The sequence below is a fragment of the Mytilus edulis genome, chromosome 10 (assembly GCF_963676685.1).
Source record: "Mytilus edulis chromosome 10, xbMytEdul2.2, whole genome shotgun sequence".
Taxonomy (NCBI): Eukaryota; Metazoa; Mollusca; class Bivalvia; order Mytilida; family Mytilidae; genus Mytilus; species Mytilus edulis.
This window is the reverse complement of record NC_092353.1, coordinates 1500017-1521599: the sequence shown is the minus strand read 5'-3', so window position 1 is coordinate 1521599 and position 21583 is coordinate 1500017. Positions and strand designations below refer to the sequence as shown.

The 21583-nt window shown below is 32.6% G+C and overlaps 1 protein-coding gene across 1 annotated transcript in view; it reads right to left on the bottom strand.

Annotated features, from left to right (window-relative positions):
- The window catches only part of LOC139493119 (activating signal cointegrator 1 complex subunit 3-like), a 221832-nt gene that overhangs the window by 127704 nt on the left and 72545 nt on the right, over positions 1-21583 (bottom strand). The gene's annotated exons all lie outside the window — the stretch shown is intronic.

Genomic DNA, 21583 nt, shown 5'->3' with positions numbered 1-21583 from the left:
GCATCCTTTTATCTTTAAATGTAGTTTATAATTATATTGTTGTCTAAAGTTTTCTTACAATAAAATAGCTTAACAAGAATGTGTCCAAAGTACACGGATGCCTCACTCGCACTATCATTTTCCATGTTCAATGGACCGTGAAATTGGGTAAAAAAATTTAATTTGGCATTAGAATTAAGAAGATCATATCATATGGAACATGTGTACTAAGTTTCAAATTGATTGGACTTCAACTTCATCAAAAACTACCTTGACCAAAAACTTTAACCTGAAACTCACAATTTTAATTTCTATGTTCAGTGGACTGTGCAATTGGGGTCAAAAGTCTAATTTGGCTTTAAAATTAGAAAGATCATATCATAAGCAACAAGTTTACTAAGTTTCAAGTTGATTGGATTTCAGCTTCATCAAAATCTACCTTGACCAAAAACTTTAACCTGAAACTCCCACTTTCATTTTTTATGTTCAGTGGACCGTGAAATTGGGGTCAAGAGTCTAATTTGGCTTTAAAATTAGAAAGATCATATCATAAGCAACAAGTTTACTAGGTTTCAAGTTGATTGGACTTCAGCTTTATCAAAAAGTACCTTGACCAAAATCTTTAACCTGAAGCAGGATGAACAGACGGACAGACGGACTAACAGACACACAGACAAGAAAACATAATTCTCATAAATGGGGCATAAAAAGTATTATAATCTGCATGATATCAAAAAAAGTGCAATTGCATTAAAATATATATCTTTATTCCTATTATGGACTGATATTTGGGAGATGGGCACATTGTCAAATGCCATTGTTGACATCGGAGGGACAAAAATAATTTTGCATCAATCTGATTTAGTTTTCTTTCTGTGTAATATAATATATTTAAACTTATAAAACTCATTTCAAGCGTAGATATGCAATACATCTATAAAGAAACCGACAGTTACCATGACAAAAGTAATGATGTTGTCATTATACTATTGGAATCTTATTCTCATTTGAAGGTTAAGTTGATATTCCTTTTGTATAGATGATCTTCTTGGTTTTTACAAGAACTTATTTCAAAGGATCTATAATTCCTTCCTATTCTTATATCATTGTGCAATTAATAAATTATTAATAAGTTTATAGTATTGATGATAGAAAATTAAAACAAATAGAGAAAGTCATCATGTTGCTGTGGTTATGAAAGAAATGATTTCAGATTTCTATTGTTCTGTCACAGAGATATTATTATTAAGGATTAAGATGAATTAGGACAGATATGTGTAACACAAACATATAAGGCAAAATGAATCTTAAAGAGAGGCATTCAAAGATACCAAAGGGGAAAAGTGTTTTAGTTTCAGAAAACTTAAAATATGGGTTATATTGATTTATAAATGATAAACATTAAAATCTTAAAAAGTTTAAAAATCTAAAATGTGTTCTTAGTAAAGACTCTTAAAAGTTTTAGTTTCATTACTAAATGTAACAGGTAAAACTGTACCTTGCAGTATGGGCTTTGTTCATTGTTGAAGGCCATACCTTGACCTATAGTTGTTAATTTCTGTGTCATTTTGGTCTGTTGTGGACAGTTGTCTCGTTGCCACTAATAACACATCTTCTTATCTAATAATGTGCTCAAACATATTGTTATAAAATATAATGATGTGGTATGATGGCTTACAGATGAGACAACTATTCAATAGTGTCCAAATGAATTGTGCTTGGTTTTTTTAATTTATTAAATCGTAATAAATTCAACATACTCAACAATAAAATAGTACTTTAAGACAAAATAAGTATGTAATAATAATAAAATATATATTACCTTATAAATGTTGTGGACTGTTGATGAAGTCCACTGTGTACTGTTATGTAATGTTGATGAAGTCTACTGTATACTGTTATGTAATGTTGATGTCTTTTGAATAGGGATGTCCATTGATCTGTTTGTTTTGATATTGCATACTACCAAGCTGCTATAACTCAAACTTTAACAAGAATGTGTCCATAGTATATGGATGTCCCACTTGCACTATAATTTTCTATGTTCAGTTGACAAAAGGCACACCTGGCATATTAAATTATAATCCTGGTACCTTTGATAACTATTGACTGTGAAATTGGGGACACAACTATAATTTGGCATTAAAATTAGAAAGATCATATCATAGGAAACATATATGTTCTAAGTTTCAAGGTACTTGTGGACCTCTGTGAACTATACCAAAGACTGTACCTTAAACAAAATCTTTAATCTGAAAGACTGATGAACAGACAGACGAACAGACAGACGAAGGGACGGTCGACAGAGGATTGAACGGATTATTGTTGCTGATATTCTACTATACTTTTTAAAAAATAATACTCCAAATTGACAACAACACTTCAAATGGTCTGCAATTTTATTTGCTATAGTCTACATGTTTTGCCTACAAGGCAGGCTTCATCAGGACTATTTGTATACAGAAATTAATCCCTGAAGTACTCAAAGTGGTACATTGAATTTGACGTCGTCATGGTGAGAGAAACAATGAAAAGTGAAAGTAGCAATTATAAATAGATAAGATAAATATAGAAAATTAAAGTTTGTTTACAATGTAACTTGAGTTCGTTTTATTATTATATGATATATATATATTTTTTTTTAATAATTAAAAAAAAGCAACATTAACCAAACACAGCCCTTTACCTAATTGAATTAAATTAGTTTTGCCCAACTAAATATTCAGAGATATAAAATTAGGAAATAAACAGCTGCACCATAAGCACATGATACACCCATCATTGTGTGTGCAATAATCATAATCATAATCATCAGCGTGACATGTGAAAACCACCCATTTTTAACATACTCAACAACTCTGAAATAAAACTTTGAATCATCACCAAAAACAACACAGATCTTTAGATAAATATAACTAAGAAGTGTGTTAAGTTTGAAGCAATAATCATAAATTGTTTTTGAGATAAAGCGCGACATGTGAAACCCCCCCCCCCCCCCCCTTTTTCTTTTTTTTTTTTTAAACTCAATATTTCTAAGATAAAGTTTTAAATCAAAACCAAAGAGTATACAGATCTTAAGATTAATATAACTAAGAAGTGTGTAAAGTTTTAAGCAATAATCATAAATCGTTTTTGAGATACGGCTCGACATGTAAAAACCCCATCCCCCTTTTTTTTACAAAATACTCAATAACTCAAAAACTCAATTTTTAATCATCACCAAAAAGAATACAGATCTTTAAATTTATACAACTAGGAAGTGTTTTAAGTTTGAAGCAACTATCATAAATCGTTTTTGAGTTACAGGGCAACATGTAAAAACCCCATCCCCCTTTTGTTACAAAATACTCAATTACTCAAAAACTAAATTTTGAATCATCACCAAAAAGAATACAGATCTTTAAATTTATACAACTAGGAAGTGTTTTAAGTTTGAAGCAACTATCATAAATCGTTTTTGAGTTACGGGGCAACATGTAAAAACCCCATCCCCCTTTTGTTACAAAATACTCAATTACTCAAAAACTAAAATTTGAATCATCACAAAAAGAATACAGATCTTTGTATTAATACAACTAAGAAGTATATTAAGTTTGAAGCAATTATCATAAATCGTTTTTAAAATAAAATTATGAACCATCACCAATAAGTATACAGATATTGAGATTAACAAGAGTGCACACACTGAAATGTCTCGCCTTCTTTACTACTCATTGATATTATGTTGATAGTCCTAAGTATAAAGCTTTATTACAACTGTCACATAAACTTAACATTAACCAAGATAGCTTAACAAAGACCAATGAACCATGAAAATGAGGTCAAGGTCAGATGAACCATGCCAGGCAGACATGTACAGCTAACAAAGCTTCCATACAACAAATATAGTTGACCTACTACTTATAGTTTAAGAAAAATAGACCAAAACACAAAAACTTAACACTGTGCAATGAACCGTGCAATTGAGGTCATGGTCAAATAAAGCCTGCGGGACTGACATATAAATCATAATATATTCCCATACACCAAATATAGTTGACCTTTGGCATATAATATTAGATAAAAAGACCAAAACTTAAAAACTTAACTTTCACCACTGAACCATGAAAATGAGGTCAAGGTCAGATGACATCTGCCCGCTAGACATGTACACCTTACAATCATTCCATACAACAAATATAGTAGACCTATTGCATAAAGTATGAGAAAAACAGACCAAAACACAAAAACTTAACTATAACCACTGAACCATGAAAATGAGGTCAAGGTCAGATGACACCTGCCAGTTGGACATGTACATCTTCCAGTCCTTCCATACACCAAATATACTAGCCCTATTGCTTATAGTATCTGAGATATGGACTTGACCACCAAAACTTAACCTTGTTCACTGATCCATGAAATGAGGTCGAGGTCAAGTGAAAACTGTCTGACGGGCATGAGGACCTTGCAAGGTACGCACATACCAAATATAGTTATCCTATTACTTATAATAAGAAAGAATTCAACATTACAAAAATTCTGAACTTTTTTTTCAAGTGGTCACTGAACCATGAAAATGAGATCAAGGACATTGGACATGTGACTGACGGAAACTTCGTAACATGAGGCATCTATATACAAAGTATGAAGCATCCAGGTCTTTCACCTTCTTAAATATAAACCTTTTAAGAAGTTAGCTAACGCCGCCGCCGGATCACTATCCCTATGTCGAGCTATCTGCAGGGGCTTTTGACGGGCGTATAAAAACCTTTTGGTTTGTCTGTCAGTCTGTCAACAAGTTACTATAGATTTGATGTTAATAGAATCATATGCAAGGCTTTATCTTTTTTGGTTTTCAGCACAACCCATAACGGTCCTCCTGTTGGGTCAATGGCACCACACAACTCACACATACATATGTACTGTGACAGATACTTTCAACTTTATATATAGCTAATATAGGACAATGGTGTAGATTAAAAATTACACCACTTTAGACCCTTTTGTTTTCCACAAAATTAATATTGCCAATAATTAACAAGTTCCGGGTCGATTCCGATACTGATACCAATAGTATATTCACCTGTTACCTATTATTCTATCTAAACGTTCCGCATCTGACAGGCGCACCACCAAACGGTGTATTTAAGATTTTGCCATATACACGGGTCATAAACAGGGTTGACACTTATAAATTTAATCATTGCCATTACCCTATTGTAGTATTTTAATCAGTAAGACTTTCTAAGATAAAAATACCAATACTAAAAATCTGGACTTATAATAAGGCGTATAGGTACAGTTTTCAATTTGTTAGCGGGCAAGACATAAAACAGCAAATCAAAGAATTCAACTTTATTTACAACTAATATTGGACAATGCTGTTGATTACAAATACTCCATTCCAGGACCTTTTGTTTTCCAAATATTTAATATTACCAATAAGTTCCAGGTTGCCGGGTTCAAACAGAAAGATTTGAAAGCAGAGAAAACTGTGTATCTTATAATCGGCATGACTTTATCAGATGACAATACCAATACTAAAATAAAGCTGACACATAGTTATATACTTTAATTCAGTCACGGACCCGCCACCGGTGTGTTCTAGTTATTATATATATTTTGGCTAATTGATAAATACAAATCAGTTGAAGGTGATAATCATGTGGTAATACCACATCTCCTTATATTCTATAAAGCTATTTTAGCTCAAAGTATTTCTGTAACAAGGCTATAATGATAGATAATGTCTTTAATCTATTTATTACCAGATCATTGTTCCATTATATAAATCATAGGGGGGGGAGGGACTGCCACATCGCCTTATTTCTATATGTTTATATATATACATGTAAAAATAACGATAGCTAATGTCTTTAATCTATTTATTACCACATCATTGTTCCATTATATAATTCATAGGGGGGAGGGACTGCCACATCGCCTTATTTCTATATGTTTATATATATACATGTAAAAATAACGATAGCTAATGTCTTTAATCTATTTATTACCAGATCATTGTTCCATTTTATAATTCATATGGGGAGGGACTGCCACATTGCCTGATTTCTATATGTTTATATATATACATGTAAAAATAACGATAGCTAATGTCTTTAATCTATTTATTACCACATCATTGTTCCATTATATAATCCATAGGGGGGAGGAACTGCCACATCGCCTTATTTCTATATGTTTATATATATGTTCCGGACCATATGAGTATTTGGACCATACGCGTATGGTCATGACCATATGGGTATATACTCATATGGTCCGACCATACGCGCATGGTCCGACCGTACGCGTATGGTCGGGGTAATTAATATTCTGTTACAGTTTACTTTTAATACTTCTTAACTCTTCATATGGTATGACCGTTCATTAAAAAGACGCTATCATATAGGTAATTTTATAATTATTTTATAATAAAAAGATTAGCTAAAGAAAAAATAGAAGTTTCACAAAGTTAATTTTACTTAATTGTCAAAACTATGATAAACACATTTTATACCTTTGGTCATTAACGATGGTCATTACCGATTTGTTATTACGAGTGAATGGCACTATGAATATGTCGACTTAGAAATTAAATTTTAAAAATTTCTTTATCAACTGTTACACAAGAAGTCACTGGAAAGTAACATAGTTTATTTAAAATGTCTTGTGAATATGGTGTATTGCAGTCATTTTTAGGAAATTTGAGATCTAGAACTTTTTAAAAACACCATAGACATCAAAATGGCCAAAAACCTCGGTATCACTGTATCACTGCAAAAAGGCTAGCTTTTCACTCGCAAACAAAAGGTGTACATGAAAAGGATCGTGCACAACCAAGACTTGCGAATGCAAAAAAGCCATGATACCGTGTGGAAGTAAATGTCACCCAAGCCTACATGTAAGAATGTATCTAGAGATGAAAACTAACTATGGTATCAATATTTGATTTTTACGTAGTATGGTCCAAATACTCATATGGTCCGGAACATATATATACATGTAAAAATAACGATAGCTAATGTCTTTAATCTATTTATTACCACATCATTGTTCCATTATATAATCCATAGGGGGGAGGGACTGCCACATTGCCTTATTTCTATATGTTTATATATATATACATGTAAAAATAACGATAGCTAATGTCTTTAATCTATTTATTACCACATCATTGTTCCATTATATAATCCATAGGGGGGAGGGACTGCCACATCGCCTTATTTCTATATGTTTATATATATACATGTAAAAATAACGATAGCTAATGTCTTTAATCTATTTATTACCAGATCATTGTTCAGTTATATAAATCATAGGGGGGAGGGACTGCCACATCGCCTTATTTCTATATGTTTATATATATACATGTAAAAATAACGATAGCTAATGTCTTTAATCTATTTATTACCATATCATTGTTCAGTTATATAAATCATAGGGGGAAGGGACTGCCACATCGCCTTATTTCTATATGTTTATATATATACATGTTCTCGCTACATTGAAGACCCATTGGTTGCCTTCGGCTGTTGTTTGCTCTATGGTCGGGTGGTTGTCGCTTTGACATATTCACCATTTCCTTTCTCAATTTTATGTAAAAATAACGATAGCTAATGTCTTTAATCTATTTATTACCAGATCATTGTTCAGTTATATAAATCATAGGGGGGAGGGACTGCCACATCGCCTTATTTCTATATGTTTATATATACATGTAAAAATAGCAATAGATATTTTGATAATGTCCTTAATCTACATAATACCAGATCGTCATTTGATTGATTTGTCCCCAATTCACCTTTTTATAGTATTTATTTATGGTGAAGACCAATCAATAACTTAGGATCCAACATTTCATCATTTTAAATGTCACATATAATATTTATAGTTCTAGCAAGTACATTTAATTCATATTGAATTGAGACAATTAATTGACAGAATATTTTGATGTTCAGGGTGTCCCTGTTGGGAAAGTTATTATATAAATGGAGTCTCTTTGAACTACATAGGATTGAATGAGATACTGAAAAGACAAACTATAACTTGGTAATCTGATTCCAATTTCACTCTCATTTTGTACCTGTGGAGCACATCCTTTTTCCACACAAAACAAAACTGTATGAAAAGAGGTAGCAGAGTCAATGAGTGAATATATAGGCCATGCTGGGCTCAATAACATACAAAACACTCACTCTTTGTACCTGCCAAATGTCACTATTTGCAGGGAATTTCCCCCATGGAGGCTCCCAAATGGAAATTTTAAAAGAGCAATTGTGTCCACAATTTCAAACAAAACAATTGATTTTACAATGGCTATAGGCTTGGCAGGTCTTTTACCAGTAAATGTTTTCATTACACTGAAGCATACAAAAAGTTTTAAAATGTTTGATTTTAACAGTTTGAAACAGTCAAACGTCATGTCAAGGTATATTGTTCCACCTTGGTATGTGCAAAAGACTAGTTAAATGAGAATAGACACTTATACACATCCAATCAATATCTGTAGCCAGGGGGGTTGAAAACTAATAAACACTGTTAAAGACAACGTTCTGTTCGAATTGTGACTGTTGAAGTCAAGTTTGTGAGTTCAAATACTCCCCCCCCTCTCCCCCTTGGAAATTCCTGGCTATGGGTCTGCATCCCTAAACCTATAAGATTAAAAGTCAATGTTATTGTGTAAAAAAAAAACCAAAAGAGTATTTTTACTCTTTATCAACCGTGGATGGCAATTTCAGACAATGGAATGGACCAACAGCTTATATACAGTAAACCAACTAATCTTGTGAACCATTTATTTCCACAACTTTCGCGAGTAGAAAAGTAACGTAAATACAAATCATAGCGACAATATAAAAACTTGGAACTTCCCTTATCCAACTACATCAATTGAATTAAAAAATTGTGAAATTAAATTGTCGCAAAGTGGGCTAGAAAGGGCTAAACAAGAAAGTATTTGTGAAAGTAAGTTGGTTTACAGTATACATTTTGTGGCTAGACGAGCAGGTAAAAATTACTTAACTTCTTTTCTCCATTATTTAAACTACAACTTTTAATACTTCCTCTGATGTTTTATTCTAATAGTTGGGAATTAGAACAATTAATTACTGAAATCATCAACTTAACATACTTTTTACACATAAAATTAAATTAAATACTTTCAAATGTCAACTACAAATAGGATATATTTTTACTGTCCAAAGGCAAAAACTCAATTTGACATTTACAATAAAAAAGGATAATATTTTCAAGACATATACATATAAACTTAGAAACAATTTGAAAAGAAATTCAAGTAAATAAACTCATTATAGATACCAGGACTAAATTTTGTACATACGCCAGATGCGCTTTTTGTCTACAAAAGACTCATCAGTGACGCTTGAATCCAAAAAACTTAAAAAGGCCAAATAAAGTACGAAGTTGAAGAGCCCTGAGGACCATTGAGGAGCATTGAGGACCGTAAATGAGTAAACTTCACACAAAAAATCTAACTTAATAATTTTTATCCTTTCAGAGCAATTAATTGAATTTTTCAATTTTTATCAAATTATCGACTGTATGTGGAGTTGTTTAGAAATTGTAGCTTTATCACCATAATTACTAAATCAATAATAACCTACAGTAATCTGTTTTATATTACTATGAACATTGTAGTACATGTATTGGTAAATCATGCTGTATGACCTTTAATGGTATACTTTTTGAAAATTAGTAGAACACACCTCACGAAATCGCGGGCAATAAGAATTTGGTTTTTAAGTATAATGTAAACTGTTGTAGGGGAAATTTTTGTAAAAGATTTTATGTCCGGAGAATTTCAGAAAAGGTATCAAAATTCATAGGTACTTAAGAGACAGGGCAATTGTTAAGCCCTCTCCCTTTTTTCCAAATTCCGTTATTTTTTTTATTCTTTTCTGTTAACTTGATTCCAATATTTTTCGCATTTCTGTATACTATGTATATACATATATTATAAATAAAGTGCATTTGCTATTAACTATCAATTCCAAGTTTCTCCTTAACGGCGATCACTGCTATATCATATAGAGTCTCTTTCAACCTGAAAATTATTGTCTGTTCCTGAGTACTCTTATGAAAATTGTGTGAATGTTTAAAACTGGAAGTCTTGTATGACTTAAAGGTATGTCTGATGACGGAATCGATATTTGGACGCCTTTATTTTCATTTTTCTCCCAAAATAACCCAAACTGAATATTCATAAGAATGTATGACAAAAGCAACTATGCGAGGTACCTATAGAACACAGAGGCATGACGATTAATTTAATGTGGAAGGAAGAGAAGCGACAAACAAAATGAGGTCTTCTAATTTAATAGTATAGATGAGTTGGCACTTATACCACATCTTTTCTCTGAACCGGTACACACTTTTGTTATGGGGGACTGAGCTGAAGTTAGCCTACAGATGTAGGATTTTCTCATTGTGTCGAGGACCCATTGGTGCCCTTCAGCTGTTTTCTGCTCTTTTGTCGGGTTGTTGTCTCTTTGACATATTTCCACATAACTGGTATTTTCAAGGGGCTGAACTCTTTTAAAACTGATTGACCAGCACTGACTTTCAAACTTGTCCAAGATATTGCTGATGTAACCCTGCAATAGAAGTTAAACAAAAATCTGGCAAGAATTGTACATATAGATCACTAACAGTGCAATTTTCCATCAAATATTTCTAAGGCCCTTAACTCTTTTAAAAATAGTTAATCTGCACTGATTTTCAAACTTTTCCAAAACATTGCTGATATAGACCTATGATATGGGTTGTATAACAATCAAGTAAGAATTATACTTTTGAGAGTGCTAAGAACAACCAAATGGATGAGCGCTCGGTTACAGTTACAGTAAATAGGCCATATCACAGTTTTTGCTCTGTGAAATTAAACTGAAAATCGGAGAAAAAAAATTATAATTTTCTGAAATATTACTGATTCTACCTATATCTGTAACGCAGCAAATTTACCTTAAGATAAGGGATCATGAACTTTTTTTTGGTTATGTTGGCAATTTTCTGAATCTGGTATTGCTTATATTTTTTACTATTGCTACTTATCTATGTTTTTCTAGATCATCTATAAAGGGCATAAACTAGAGAGTTATCAAATAAAATCATCATTTAAGGGCAATAAACTGTTATCACAGAGATATGTCTCGTCTTTTTGTAATTTTGATTATGCAAATGTTGAAATCCAAATGGCTATATTCTAACATCTGACACCAATTATGCAAATATTCAAAGTGAATGAACCATGACTGAGTTATAAGCCTAACAATCGCCATCTAAATGAAATGTGCCAATGCTAATACAACTGCATACCAAATACTATTGACTTATCATAAGTGGTTCCCAAACTTAAATACAAACATTAAATTATAAACTATGTAAAAGTTTCAAAGTCAATGGAGCATGAAAAGGGGGTGGGGCTATATAATCTCCATGGAAACAATACTGGCAAATGCCAATAAATTTGAATACCAAATATCATTGACTTAACATAAGCAGTTCATCTTAAACTGATCTAATCTCAAACTAATTAATACATGTAAACTAAGATAAGTTTCAAAGTCATTAGACTGTGACTGAGGGGCAAGGCCAAATATTCTCCATGGAAATGAGATGTGCCAAAGCTTATACAACTGAACACCAATTAACATTGGCCTTTCACAAATGGTTACCTAATCACAAACTAATACATGATAACTGAGAAAAAATGTCAAAGTCAATAGACCATGATTAAGGCAGCGGAGCCAAATTATCTCCATGGAAACAAGATATGCCAATGCTTATATAACTGCATACCAAATATCATTGACCTACTACTTATGGTTCACCATAAACTAGACCTAATCACAAACTAATACATAGTTGATGCCGTCGCGGCCACCGATGCCGGAAACAGCATACCTATGTCTCGCTTTTTGACTCCGTCAAGGCCAGACAAAAATTATAACAGCAGCCAGTTTTACGAACATGTTATTAACCTATTGTGTCATTAAGTCTTCATTAAGCCCTTGTGATGCATTAGGCTAATAACAGATTTAAGAAGTTATCTAAGTTGACTTTTTTAGTCAAACAAAATAACGGGAAGGATTGTGCCTGATGTTCATATGATGAAATCATAATCTTTCAGTCAGTTTAATTGAAGTCTGGAGCTGGCATGTCAGTTAACTGCTAGTAGTCTGTTGTTATTTATGTATTATTGTCATTTTGTTTATTTTCTTTAGTTACATCTTCTGACATCAGACTCGGACTTCTCTTGAACTGAATTTTAATGTGCGTATTGTTATGCATTAACTTTTCTACATTGGCTAGAGGTATAGGGGGAGGGTTGAGATCTCACAAACATGTTTAACCCCGCCGCATTTTTGCGCCTGTCCCGAGTCAGGAGCCTCTGGCCTTTGTTAGTCTTGTATTATTTTAATTTTAGTTTCTTGTGTACAATTTGGAAATTAGTATGGCGTTCATTATCACTGAACTAGTATATATTTGTTTAGGGGCCAGCTGAAGGACGCCTCCGGGTGCAGGAATTTCTCGCTACATTGAAGACCTGTTGGTGACCTTCTGCTGTTGTTTTTTTCTATGGTCGGGTTTTTGTCTCTTTGGCACATTCCCCATTTCTATTCTCAATTTTATCTGATGTAAAAGACTAAAGTACTGATACCATCAACTTAACTTTTATCATGGGTGACCTTGAATGACCTTGACAAGATCACTTCAAAGAAAGTCTTTAGAGAAATCAAATTAATTTCGATAACAATGTTAATAGGAAGTAATTATGTTACAATGAATAATTAATTGTCTTGTGAATAAAAACATGATCACTTTGTATTCATCAGAAGTAACTGAATTCTCTAGGGCATAAGTTACATCAGAATATATACCAGTATCTTCTAAGGAAGATCAAATGAGGTTGATCTGACTAAAAACAACACTTAAAAAAATATACATTGAAAAAATCAAATCAGCTTGATTTTCTGTGGTAACATTTTTTCCATCTTTAAACTTTCTACTGTTCAAATCTCATAAATTAATTGACAAGACAAATCAAAATAATCCACACAAAATAAGGGATTGATTGATTGATTGGTGTTTAACACCACTTCCAACCCTATTGTGAAATTTTGTGGTGGACACTTTATTGGTGGAGGAAGTCGGAGTGCCTGGAGAGTCAACCAACGACCTTTGGTACAAAAAATTAGAATCCTAGTCAATTAAGATTGCAGTCAAGCTTACCTGCCACAGATTAAGCCCCTCAAGATGAGGGAATTGCATCAACTTCAAATGGAGCCAAATCTCTTGAATCAATAGGGTAAATAAACTCATCATAGATACCAGGATTAAATTTTATATTTACGCCAGAAGAGCATTTCGTCTACAAAAGACTCATCAGTGACAATTGAATCCAAAAAAAGTTGAAAAGGCAAAAAAGAACGAAGTTGAGGAGCATTTAAATGAACAAAATTCCTAAAAGCTTTGCAAATACAGCTAAGGTAATATATTCCTGAGGTAGAAACGCCTTGGAATTTCAAAAATTCAAAATTTGTGTAAACAGTTAATTTATAATTATGACACTATCAATGCATAAATCTATTATAGATAATGGTCAGTTTAACAAAAAGATAGATTTCATATGCAAAGAACTGCTGAGATAGCAGTACTTTCCCTACATTTGAGGCTTGTAATTTAACATCTAGAGTCCGATTTGGACTGCATTTTTATAAATCCTGAACAGCCAACACACTCCAAACTCTGGCATGAGAAGTTTAGGAATGACATTTTATTACAGTAGTGCAGTCAACCATTGGATATTATTAAATCAAAAGTAAACAAGAAGAAAAATTATCACTTTCCTAGATCTCCATTAAAACTCCAACAAAATGGTTTAGTTTGTAAAAAAGAAATGTCACTTTTTATAATAAAGTACATGTCAAGGGAAGTAATTCATGTAAAAATATTTGATCAGAGCACCGTTTTGGAATTCACCCAAGACATATAATTTATTTTTTCATGGGCACAATTCCTTTAAAAATAATTGGTCAACACTAATCTTTTTCAATCAAAAGTAATGCAAAATATCATGTCACAATTTCAAAGGCTAAATGTGTGTAAAATTATGAAATATATTGCAAGTATCCATTCACTAAAACTAAAGTTATTGTCTGGGAACCAAATGTGTCTTCAGACAATGACGACATCATCACAAGATGCAAAAAATAATATGTAGTTGTATAAAAAGGCATCATCAAAGTTTATTTAAATAATTTACTTAGTAAACTGTATTAAAAAATTTGTATGCTGGCTCTAAATATGTATTGACTGCTTGCAACTGGACAATAAGCACTTACAGTCAAAAGTTCATATGTTACAGATTAAATTTGCAATTATGATCATGATTTTAACAACTTGCGATGAACAAACTAATGCTAATAAATGACCACTTCTGCGACTGTGTCCCCCATCATGGAACTTCCATAAATGTTCTTGACATTATTGAGGACATACATGTATTAGCTCTAAAATACATGAGACGTTCTGGTGTTAAACAGTGGGCACTTTTCAGTACATAACAATTATTTGTCAAGTTTCAGGTTAAAAGAAATCGGACAGGTTTGGGCGATATTGAATATTTAAAATACATGTTTTGTGTTACATTTATAATGACCAAGGTCTTTTAGGGGTTAATTCTAGACTCTAAACTTACTTTTGCTGCCCTACACGCCAATAGGCGTAATGGGCAGTAAGTATGTAAACTAACTTTTATAGCATATTTTCAGTATGAACAGCGGTATACTACTATTGCCTTTATTATTCAGATCATGGGATCATTGCCATCATTAGCCTAGCATCAGGCACAGTGTCCAGTAGAGCCTGTTAAGCAAGCACAAATTCCTGATGGCTGTATATTAGCCCATCCTCAGGCACAGTGTCAAGTAGAGCCTGTTAAGCAAGCACAAATTCATATCGGCTGTAAGTGTGGCAATTCAAAAGTAAAATGGAGGTGTGAAAACTGTGTCTCAATGTTGTGTGACATGTGTAAAGACAAAGACCATGCTGCAATAGGACATCACATTATTGACATTACAATTTACAACAATCCAAGTAAAGATTTCAGATGTGATGGAATATCAGACTAATCTGGATTTCATAAGGTTTTTAGCAGTATCCTATGATAATTCTCTATGGATTGGTGAAGGAACTTCAAATTACATACAGCACTACAGAACGTTAAACTTGTAGGAGACAAGTTAAAGGTAATATCAAGTTTTAACATGATAATACAGAATATAGCTGTTACACCTACCAATGACATTCTACTGGCTACACCTGGGGAATCAAGACTGAAGCAGATCAAGGCTGGATCTAAAAAAGTGACTGATTCTGTATACTGTGCAGATATATCTGATCGCAGGAGAGTTCATGTGACAAAAGATGGCCGAGTGATAGTAGGTGTGAATAAAGTGGTTAATGTTATGGACACAGACAGAAAACATCAAACAAGGTATGAAAAAGATGAAAACAATAAACAAATATTTCGTAATTATATTAAATCCATAACCAGCACCAATAATGGGAATATATTTGTGGCTTGCATACTTGACAGAAAAGTAGTAGTGTTTCAGAAGACAGAAATCATCAGTCTCTATAGAGGACACCCATCACTCAAAATTAAGAGAGGAAACTTTTATCCATTCTCAGTAGTTACCACACCAATGGACAATGAGAGCCGTGGTGTAGTGGTTAGTGCATCAGACTACTAACACAAAGGTTCCTGGTTCGATTCCCGTCTGGGATGAAAATTTCAGAGACTGAATTTTTGGCTCTCCCTTGACATCATTTGCGAGTATGGTCTTGAGAAAACAATGATAGTCCGTCGGACAGGGACGATAAAATGACTGACCCGTGTGAAGAGAGAGCCATATCTCTTGCACGTTAAAGACAACTTGAAGATTTCGAAAAAGAGCAGGCTAATGCCGCTACAAGGCAGCACTCGCACCCGCAAAGTGGAAAGGGATTAATATAAATTGCAAAACTTGTTTCCCAATCCACTATAAATAAATATGTTTAAACTAATGTTATTGTAGCTGACAGTATAAATAAAATACTACACATACTGAATAACACTGGTCACCTACTGACCACCTACAATACAGCTGACATTGGAACACACATTATGCATCAACTAGCCATCACTACTGAAGGACCATTCACTGTTTTATATATGACTGGCTCAGGACCTAGCCTTTACAAGATGGTTATTACAGGGTGTTAAATTTGATTTGTAATTCTTACAATAGTGTCTGACAATATTTTGTGAGGTACACAAATACAGTCTCAAAGTGATCAAATTGACTTTTTATGTTACGAATAGGTAGACTAGTTCTTATTTTTCTATTTACTCACCACTCTTGTTTGACTAACTAACATTGATACCAGAATAATTAGATTAAAACATTTTACTTTCTATTGAGACACAGAAGCTTTTTTTAACTTGCATAGATGTTGATACAGGCATATAATATTTTAATGTTGCTCTTGAAAAACATGTTTGCACTGCATACACATTCATCATCAAATCAGTAAAATTTTGCAAAATTGTTGATGAATGCACTATACCTTAATATTCCATGTGCCATGTATACCTTGTTAATGTATAAATTGGTATATGTGGAACAAAGGAAGATTATACAAACAGAAGAAGTATACTTAACAAAAATATTTTCATTTACCTATTTATAATGTGACGTAATTTTTTTCAAACTTAATGTTTTTCTTAATTTGTTTAGTTTTTCAAAGCAGTATAATACTTTTACTTTAATTATTCATCCCTTATTTTTATTAACTTCGTATTTACATTGTATCATAGATCAAATTTATTCGTTCAGTGTATGTTCATTTGTGTTACTATGTTTTTTGATTGAGTTAAGCCATTTCAATTGATATTTCATAGTGTGTCTTTCTATATTGTGATGTACACTATTGTTTCAGATAAGGGAGAAGGTTTGGTGTCATTAAAAGGTTTAATCCTACTGCAATTGTTTGCACCTGTCTTAAGTCAGGAATCTGATGTTCAGTAGTTGTAGTTTGTTGATATGTTTATAACAAGGATCTGGAAATTTTTTCACCTAATTTCGGTCATTTTCATATAACTAAAAAGTTGGTGCCCCTCTTCAAAAAAAGATTGTCAAAATCTTATTACTGCACGAGTATGCTCATACTCGTAGCATCAATGTACTTGTTTCACTGTTGCATCGCATTTACTTCATGATTTATCCTAAAATTTTCCTAAAAAAACAACCAAGAGCAATTAAGGGAAGGCAACAGTTTAAAAATAGAATGATTTTAATGACTCAAAATGATAATTTTCTCAGTCATGGCTTACTTTTCTTTCGATTCTGTAGTCTTATAAACTTTATAAGTGTTATTATAACCAAAGGTAGTCAAAGTGTCATTTAATTTATAAACAAGAATGTGTCCAAAGTACACAGATGCCCCACTCAAACTATCATTTTCCATGTTCAATGGACCGTAAAATTGGGTAACAAATCTAATTTGGAATTAAAATTAGAAAGATCATACCATAGGGAACATCTGTACTAAGTTTCAAGTTGATTGGACTTCAACTTCATCAAAAACTACCTTGACCAAAAACTTTAACCTGAAACTAGCACTTTCATTTTCTATGTTCAGTGGACCGTGAAATTGGGGTCAAAAGTCTTATTTGACTCTAAAATTAGAAAGAACATATCATAAGGAACATGAGTACTCAGTTTCAAGTTGGTTGGACTTCTGCTTCATCAAAAACTACCTTGACCAAAAACTTTATCAAGTCAATGAGTATAATATATGTAGAAAACTACCAGTGGCGGATCCAAAACTTTGTGTAAAGGAGGGGGGCCGACTGACCTAAGGGGGGCCCGCTCCAGTCACGCTTCAGTGACTCCCTATACAAGCTAAGCAACCCTTTTTTTCCAGGGAAAGGGACCCCCCCCCCCCATGACTACGCAATTATTTAAATGCAGCTTATAAAATTAAATAACATATATTGTCATAATGTTATTGTATACTCTGTAACTACTATTCTCTGCTGTCTTTTGTTTGACATATATTGTATATATTTTAGTTTGCCATACCATGTACATGTCTCTTGCAAATAAAGTATTCAGCGAAGTCAATTATGATTACCTCAATTAAAGTCAACATTTAAAATATTCTCACAAGGATGGTTGACATTAAAGATAAAAAAGAGTTCAATCTTTCCTTTCTCTTTTTCCTATTGTTGTTATTTCCCTTGAGTACTGACAAGATAACAGACCATTAATTTCAATTATTTAGTACTAATTAAGAATCAATATACCCCTACAAATCAACTTATAAATAGTTAAGGAACAGCTAACTGTACAATTAGGTGTAATTACAACTGTGTATTAAGACAATTATCACAAACTAATTAGAAGTAAATGAAAGTTTTAGGATGGACTAATACTAGAGGGACCTGTATTATGTACTAATTAGTGATTGAACCATTATTTTTCTCTTTCTGGTAGTTGATATTGCAGTTTCTTAAAATTATCTTTAATTTTGATGTTTACTCAGTTTTGAGGCTGACATATAACGTTCGTTGAGAAGTATTTTTTTAACATCCCATAAATGTCAAATCAGTTAATTTAAGGGTTGATTTTTTGTCATGCCTAAAGATGAAATAGGAATAACAGTGCTGTAGTTAATTGGTTGCAAAAGCAGTTATACTGGCAGCACGTAGTAGAGATAGTAACATGGATATTTTTTTTTACCATCAAATCCCAATTGACAACAACAACACTTAAACTACAGAACTGTTATTCCTTTTCTTATGCACCACAAAAAGAAACAGCACATATAAAATCAAAATAACATTCAACAAAAATTCATAAATAATTTTGATGCATAAATGTCATAGCAAAATATTACGTCATACAAATGAAAACACTCTAACTGTAAATTATTATTCTTTCCGTTATGAATTTTCCTCAGAGTTTGGTATTTTTGTGATTTTACTCTTTGTTACAGATTTGGAGAACATCTCATTAAAATGTAGTGATGTAAGTTCTGCTTTTAGTTATTTTTAGATTATATCAAATTAATTCTAACATTTGTGGGTTCCAAAAATTCAAAATGGCTTTCCAGGACCTGTCAATTGTGTATTTTAACCAATGAAAAAATTAGTTACATAATTGTCTACAAAGCAAAGGGAAATATCTCTACATACCTCTCTCAGAGCTTTTGATTTATGCAGATTTTAAATTTATATAATGTATACCTCACAAACATAACAAACAATCACCCTCTCCCACAGGTCTAGATCAAGGACATTTAGACAATCATATATCTATTTCATCCTTCATATAATATATTAGCAAAATACAATGTACAATAACAAAGGTATATTTAAAACAAATCTACAGAAATCCTTGAAAATTGGAGATATTATTTACTAGATTCAGGATACATTCCAGTCAGTCAATGGTTTTGTTTTTGTTTTTCCTTTATAATGTGACGAAAAAGTGTTTAGTTGGTTATTTTGCCGTGATGCAACTTGAACTCAAGTGTGTATTCTTGTGTTTGTGCTTTGTTGTTTGGTGTCTACGTTTCACACGTCCACGGACGACAAATGCCAAGTATACTCTTTGACAGGGTAACCCTAAAAATCTCTGGTAGCGTGATTAAGGGAATCCTGGTCACATAAATAAATAAATGGATCCTGGTGTAGTCTGAACGAAGTCTTGCAAGTTAACATAAACACAAAGTCGATTAAAAGTTCAATACTGTATTATTCAAAATCCAAAGTACATGTAACAGTCATACAAGTTTACAACATCTTAACTGCAGGCTCAACAATACGGTGGTATAATCATAAATCGTAAGTACACACCTCTCGTACACAAAATCGTCTCCCTCATATATCGTATCTCGTCTCCCTTCTCACTATCTATTTCTCTCTTTTATACTACTCTAGTAACCTGATTACAATATGGTTAAATGACTCTGAACAAAGAAATATTATACAGGAGCCCGGAGCCCGGAGCCCAGAGCCTGGAGCTAAGGTCAACCGAAACTGAGGTCAACCGAGGCACCTGTATAAACAAAGCAACGGGGCACCAGCTGATTAACATGATTGATTTGACATTTAACAATGTAACAAGTGCAATCTGATCGAAGGCGATAAAAATAGATTGTAAGGAATTTCTTTCTAAAAGTTAATGAGAATAAGTAATCTAATCATACCATGATTGTAAAACCCAATGATGCATGTAATAAACGAAAAACGTTACAATAAATTATTTGACAAACTTATGGCTGTTTAATTAATTTGGCAGTATTTTATGAATCCTTGTTAGAACATGAGTTAGCATGTGGCTATACATTTGTACCACAGCATAATCTACACATTGTAGAACTGCTGACAAGATATTTGTGTAGAAAATGTCAATAAAGGTTCAAATGAGTCACACAATCATCCCAAAGGATTTATGAAAAATAAGACAATATTGAAACTTTGGAAATGACAACTGGCACTTTTATTTTTATTTTTTAATTTTGTGCAAATCATTGCATTGACACACATAAACAACTCTGCTGAAGGATAATTAATTGGGACTCGGGAAACATTTTACTGTAACTTGAAATTTGAATAAATTTGGAAACAAATAACTTTGTTAGCCAAACTTAATTACAGCGGAAATGTAATTTTGTCAGATAATCAATTTATGGAGAATCAAATGATTTTGGTTAATTTTCTGTACAAACCCAGCTGATATGACAAAGTTTAATGCATACAGATATCTGGACATAAACAAGAGAAGCCTACAAAGATCTTTACTAGAGAAATCAAATTTGCTAGCATTAATTTTAATGATTGAATTTCTTTCGTGCATGCTATGGTCTCTCATGGTTAATTTATTCTATGTAATCAGGGTTTTCTGCCTGTTTTATCTGCCTGACAGTTTCATTACAGTTTGTCTTTATATATGGTTATAGTGATCACAGTATCTGATACATTTTAAAACATTGTCTGATTAATAGCTCTTCATGATTGCACGATATAACATGTAATGGCAATGTTTAAATAACGACTTTTGTGAGCTTTAAATCAAAGTAACACAGCATACTGTTTAATTAATGGTTTTTATGAGCAATAAATTGGAGTAAAACAACATACCGCCTAAATACTGACTATCAGAATCCAGTTAAACATTATAAAATACTATTATAGCAGGAGAGTTATTCTTATATTATTACAGAAACAACATCAGTTCGATACTATTTGTTGTTTCTCATTGTTTCTTTTAAAGTAATATCTCTTTCCCTGATGTTAAAGACAAGTTACGGCTCTTTCTCTGATATTACAAATTAGTTACTTCCCTTTCCATTATTTGGGACAATATCCCTAATGCGCCTTGAAATGAGGAACTCAAAAGTCACGTGTAAACAAACTCGGGGTTTGCTAATTTACGGAAAAATGAATCACACTTCGTACCCCGAAAATTTAACCACATATGAAAAAATGTCTCAGCTTCGAAACAAGCCATCATATATATACAAGTTTATGATATGGGCTGAGCAA